We start from the raw sequence: 6,860 nt of genomic DNA, 5'->3' as shown, positions 1-6,860 counted from the left end.
AAATACTAGCAATAGGGGATGAAGGATTGCTGCTGCAGGACAAGGTGAGGGGGAGTAGGTGGATAAGCCTGTTCCTTACTTGAGAGACAATTGAGTCCAAACACATGAAAATGGTGCAGATTAAAGTTGTGTACTTTGGGATACTGCTGGTTGCATTTTCACTGAGTGTTTATGTGAACATTTTCTACTTGTTTGCATGCATGGCTCACTGTGGAGGTAGTCAGAACTTCACCAGTGTTTTCCATTATTGGTTCCTGGGGAGCGAGTGTGCCAGTCTTACTGGGATTTAACAGGGACTACTGCAGCTTGTTTTCAGAGAGCAGGTGGTCAAAGTAGGAGCACTCTTTTTTAATGTTCTCAATAAGTAAATAATCCACAGAGGGAAAGAAAAAGTTAATTTAGAGTAGGGAACTTATTTAGAGTAACTAATTTCTTCACCAGTAATGGGAGAGAGCCTGGGCTGATGATGGAGCAGCCACTGCACTGCTTGATCTGTGTGAGAAGGACAAGGCAAGGAACAGCAGCCAGCCTGCCGTTGTTCTGGGAGATTGCTTTGCACTGTCACAGATAGAGCAAGTTATTTTAGAGTAAGTACTAAGCTTCAGTAATCTACAGCAATGAGGCTCTAGGATAAGAATGTCCTAAGCAATTAGTGAGTCAGGCCTGTTAGTGCTGATCCAGGTCACGCAGTTCAGTTCTGCAAAAAAATTTAATACCCCATAGCCCTGCTGCCACAAGTGCAGCAGCGATGCAGGAGAGCAGCTCTGCCTTAGCCTGTTAGAGCTGTCCCAAGGGTCAGTGGGAAGGGACAGGGAAGGTTTACTCCTCACAGAATCCTGCCTGTCCCCTGCTGAGCTGGGGCTGTGAGCTCTGCATTCCCCAGCACGCAGCAGCTGGGCGGGCCCAGCCTGAGCCTCGCCGTTAGGTGGTGGTCTAGAACAACCAGAAGAAAATGCTGATAGAGATGTTTAGAGCAGCACTAGGAACTTGGTTGCAACTCCTTAGGGTAATGGGGCTATTTTTTCCATAAGGATTAGGGAAAACAAATATTTTAGCATTAATTATTTTTTCTTGAATTATCAGTGAGATGTGCCACATCCTCATATGCATCATCTCCTGACACATGCAACATCAAATCCACCCCCATCCTAAGTTCTGTTAAAACTTTATAGTCCTCTCTTCTTGTCCTGTTTTAACACATCTGCTAGAAGAATTACATCCTGAAAACACTTAAAGAGAGTACAAGGCTTTCCCAGTGTAGAGATCTGCCAGATCCGGAATTATTACGGCAGTCAGGGATGCTAGGAGCAATATCCATTCCAGTTTGCAAATTTTGTGTTAATCTAAATCCAGGTACTGCTTAGAATTGGTGTTCAGGAAGAAGCTAAAAGTCAGAGAAGTGGTGCTTTGATGAAACTACCAAAGCCCTATGTTGCTGATTTAGAAATAGTGGGTGTTTTTTCCTGTTTCTTAGTATAGACATTTTCAAATATTTGGATAGAGAAGTTGTCCCTCCTAATTACGTACCACTGATGTGTGACTTTCTGCCGGTAATAACAAGCAAGCAGTCTCCAATCTTGCTGTGGCCTGATTATTGCCATTTTTTAAAAAGGCATGTCCTCAAACCTAGACTAAGTGCAGATGAGAATGGTGTTTTTCTTAGGTTTTTGGAGCTGTGATTGCAGAGGTTTTCGTGAGCTGTAGTCGCTCACCTTGTGGAGCCTGTGCTGTCAGGAGCTGGAGAACACCGTCAGTGTTGCAGAACTTGTGGCTGTTACTGATTTTCCACTAAAGGGCTGAAATGATTTAACACGGGTAGACACACATTCTTTTTCCCTGGATTCCACTGTGATTCCCATTTTCCTAGTGTCTATTCAAGCAATTCAGTCCTGTGTATTCCGTCCTACTCAGTGCTAACAGGTCCCCACTGATGACAGTGCTGGGGAGTAAACACAAATAATTCAGTATCATTCAGCCAGAGATGATGCTCTGTGTGTCAGGTGTTCATTTTAAATCCCTCTCTCCCTTTGTTAGACCCTGCTGTAAAAGCAGCTCAGGATTCTTTATGGCAGTTGTCAGTGCTGTGACCAGCATTTTTTGGGTTCAGCAGAAGACACATTTGATGAGATGTGAGGTGTTCACAACAATGCTCTTTCATCAATTTTGTTGTTATCTTAGGTCTTCAGGGATTATCAGCCACTGGCATTGATAGATACAGATAAAATCCTTTTCACTGCAGTCTGTAGACTTCCTATCCTTTCCTCTGTAGTTTTTTCATGAATTGCCAGTGTAAATCAGCCTGCAGCTGTTAGAAATACTTGTCTAGTTGATATTTTCATGGTAGTTTGAAGCAGAACCTGAAAGCAGACAAAGCAGTTAGTAGGGGTGAACACCATACATGTGCTGATGTTCTGGCACAAAGCTGCTGTTCATGTCTCTTGCTTCTGGGAGATTGTACTTTAGGGATGTCCCAATTATTTGTACAATACTTGGGTTTTAAGAAGCTCTGATTTTCAATATAATGTGTTTTTATAAATATGCTTGCCAAAAAAAGAAAAGGCAAACCCATAATGATGCAATATTGTATCAATGCATAAAAGCCCATAATATGCAATGAAGTATCAAAAGGCCATAAAACCTTTTGGAAGGGCTGGACCCAAAACTAAAAAAGCACATTTTACTTACAGCAGCTCCCAGTAAGGAAAGCAGTAGATCAAAAGCCTGTGGCTAAAACAGAACAAACCCACAGATTTTACAGATTCTTTACAGGTCAGGTGCCAGTATAGAGAAAATCACTAATGTACCAAGATTTTGGCACAGTAACCTGGAACTAACTTGATGCTCAGCCACTGTTCCTGTGAGCACTTTGTGCTTGTAGCTACCTGCTCAGCAAGCTCTCACCATCCTTGAGGCACTTCCTTGAGACAATGGCCACCTTCAGCCTTGGACAGATGGAGGGGCAATAGTAAAAACAGGTACAAATAATACAAAAGGAACTTCCACTGAATCCAGTCTTAGATAATGTTCCCATTTCCTTATTGCTTCCCAGAGAGGTACAGACTAATCCTGCTGTGCCCAGTTTGCCTGCCAGGCCAGCAGACAGAGACTGCCTTCAGGTTCCTGAAAAGCCCATAGCACACTCTGTACTGAGTGTTGTACCTCAGCCCACACAGCCACTCACTGGGTCACCCCCTGTGGTGGGATGAGGGGGAAAACTGGAAAAAGTAAAAGTGAGAAAACTCTTGGATCAAGGTAAAGACAATTTAACAGGTTAAGCAAAAGCTGCACACACAAACAAAGGAAAGTAAACCCAAGAATTCATTCACCACTTCCCCATGGGCCAGCCAGCCGTCGCCAGGACAGCAGGGCGCCATCACACCTAATGGTGACTTGGGAAGACAGACACTCAGAATGTTCCCCCTTCTTCCTCCTTCCCCCAGCTTTATACACTGAGCTTGACATTGTATGGCCTGGAATATCCCTTGGGTCAGGAGGGGTCAGCTGTCCCAGCTGTGTCCCCTCCCAGCTCCTGCTGCAGCCCAGCCTCCTCCCTGGCAAGATGCTGCGAGAAGCAGAAAAGGCCTTGACACTGTGAGCCCCACTCAGCAATAACAGAAACATCCCCTGTTATCAACCCCGTTCTCAGCACAATGTTGAAACAGCCCTGGACTCGTTACTGTGGAGAAAATTATCTCTACCCCAGCCAAAACCAGCACATTGAGACTCTAAAGTTTCTTAGTGTGCCATTGAGTGATCCATTTGTTCCCCTCAGGAATAACATGAATAGTGTGTGTCAGATTACTCCTGGTCAGCTTTAATCAAGCTTTAAGATAAAGGAGTAGTTGCTTAGAATTATAGGCTTGAAAAATTGTATAAATGTTGACCAGGGAAAACAGCAGCATGCATCAATATAAGTCTATTTACAGCTCCTGTGTCTGTGTGTCTTGGCTGAGTTGGCATCATGAGCCAGTCCCACAGAAATCATCCTTGTACAGATTTGACCTGAAATTTTCCTGAATTTCCACCTTTCCTATCTCTACTTCCTAAGCCTGACTGCTGATGTCCCTCAGAGCAGCTGTTATGGATGGACAGGCCAGGCCTCCCTTCTCACCTCCCTGCCCTTGAACTGAGACATCACAAGATAAAGCAGGTGACTATGTTTTCCCTACTGCCTGTTGCTTTTCTTTGTCTTTTGTTTTTCTTAGTGCAATCTTGCTTGATTTCAGCTTTATTTGTAATTGGAATTAGTTTGTATATAGCTCTGTAGCTTGGCTGGCTACACTAAATAAGGCAAGAAGGCAGAAGGACTGGTAAGACAGCTAAAATCACTTCTCTATGAGAATATGAGGGAAGAGAGTTGTGATCTCACAGGCCACAACAAACCAGTTTTGAGACAGATTTCACTCCATACAATCCAAGCACGTCATCACCACCACAGCTGGTGGCAGGCACAGGTAGGAGCAGCCACAGCAGGTCTGACAGTGCCTGTTGGGCCAACTCAGCCTGCAGTGATGGGACACAGGTTGGGATGGAGATCTGCCCTCATTTCCTGAGAGTTTATTCATGAGTAAAAGTGCTTCTCTCCCAGGTAGCCTGTAAGCTCTGGGGCAGTGTTTGACATGGGCTCAGCTGCTACCAGAGCAAACAGCAGCAGGTCCTGGTGCCCAGAGGCAGGACCAGAGGCACAAACTGAAACACAGGAGGCTCCCTCTGAGCAGCAGGGAACACATTTCACTGAGGGTGACTAAGCACTGGCATAGATCTATTTAATTTCTTATTTTTGTGAAATCAGCAGCTGTGCTGATTCCCAGCATGCAGCAGCTGATCATAGCAGGATTTCATTCTGGATAGGTTCCAGACCAGCTGCTGATTACCTTTCAAAAATCACTAATTCAGTCACATGCTATTTGTTAAAGCTTGGGCATCTAACTAACTGTTGGTGAATCCAGGGCACTTTGTGGACAAATTAATATTATCTAATTAGGATTGTCATGCACTCCTGGTGCTGATCTGTAGCATTCAAAAATATAGTTTCATTTTCTGTAAGCAGTTCTTACATAGCTAATGTAGCATAGAATTACTTTGTGCCACCAAAAAAATGTGTGAGCTATACTAGAAAAGTAGAAGGAAATTATACCAAAGTGTTGCCTACATTGATATCATGCATAGATTTTGCTCACCGTATATGACCAATTTCTTTGAAAATTAGTGTATACATCTGAAAAATAAACTGTCTTACAGTGAGTAAAGATTAAGGTTAAAAATTAATTACTGTGAAAGCAGCACTCAAAGCTAGCTTATTTAGCATATATTTATTCAGAAATCAGAGCTCTTACGATGTTTTTGTGGATTCTTTTTGTGTTTTTAAGTTAATTTTGGTTACAAAACCTCTCATAACAAACCTGGTTAATAGTTAAATATGGTTTGGAGCCAGTGCAGAGTATAAATGTACAGTTGCTGATATCAATCCTAGTTTTGTCCTGTTTCATAAAGGTCTTTGCAGCTTAAGGATTCCCTGTTTAAATACCCATTTTGCTAAATTGTGGGGCAGGAAGGTGATCCTGGTCCAAGGTCAGTGGGAGTGGAGTCATGCGGAGGCAAAGGGACAGGAGCAGCTCTTTGTCAGAGAAACAAGCCCAGGTCCCCAGGGAAGGGATTTTTCTGCATTTGCATTCACTAAATCCGAAGTCAGAAGGAGCTTTCAGAAGCAAAGGCTGATTTGTGGAAGGATCAGAGAATCCTGGCCTTGGCCTGGGAGCTCTTGTTGGTCATGGAGACAGGCTGTAACTTCTATGGAGTGACAAACTGTGCTAGATTGCAGCTCCTTCTTAACTCTGCAACTCATCTTTCAAATCAAATCCCTTCATGTTGGGATATCTCAGCATTCAGACACCAGGGAGCATGGTTGCCTTTGGAGAGTGTGCTCACAGCCTGTCTTCCAGGGATTCTGGAGGCATCTCCCTTGCAGCCCATGTCCTCCCCTCTGAGGCTGCACATCCAGTTATGTTGTTTATAAAAAAATAAAACAGGCAACTGCCACCCTTTCTCTGCTTTATAACATTGTGATTGGTCTATGGAGACCATACAGCTTGCATAAAGAACTGGACTGAAGTAAATGAGAGGTGTAAATGGCAGGCAGGATCTTCTTAGCTTCAGCTGAAGGTGTCACAAGATTTCCCTTTGTAGTGCTGGATTAGTTCCTCAACTTTGCTACATCTTCCAGTGAAATGAATGCAAGGGTAGTGCTCACATGAGAACAATAACTGATGTTAAAACCTGGAAACTGGTGTCAAAACTTAGGAAGTGCTCTGGATTTCAAGCACTAAAGATCTTACAGATTTCACTATGTGGGTACACTGAAATGAAGTCAGTTTTGATTTGCAAGAGTGAATTATACTGTAAAAGTGGAGTAGCAGTGAGATAGAAAATGCTTTAATTGAAGCCATCCTCTCAGGAACACCAAGCCCTTGGCTGGCCTTGGCAGCTGTCATCCCCCTGTGTCTCAGTGCACAATCACTACATAAGCAATGAGAAACCTCATAATTTTGAATTTGAGGATGAAAGCAGTCCTTATTTACAGTTACACCCAGTGACCATTGTGCACAGGAAGCGTGTGATTATAAAAATACAGTTAGGACAAGTCTTACAAGTCTTCCCTACCTGACTGTAGAAAGACAAATACTGCCTTTGTTAGATTAGGTAAACTGCTGAAACCCCTGCAGTGAAGCAGAACAGACCATGGCTTTGTAAAGTTTGTGCAGAGCTGCTGCTTCTGGGGGCAGAGTCAGGGTTTTGGGGGGTCTGAAGAACCTCTTTAGATTCTTGTAAATCATGGAATCTCAGAGAAGAATTTTCCTCTC

This window comes from Lonchura striata, chromosome 1 (assembly GCF_046129695.1).
Source record: "Lonchura striata isolate bLonStr1 chromosome 1, bLonStr1.mat, whole genome shotgun sequence".
Classification (NCBI taxonomy): Eukaryota; Metazoa; Chordata; class Aves; order Passeriformes; family Estrildidae; genus Lonchura; species Lonchura striata.
This window is presented reverse-complemented; position numbering follows the sequence as displayed.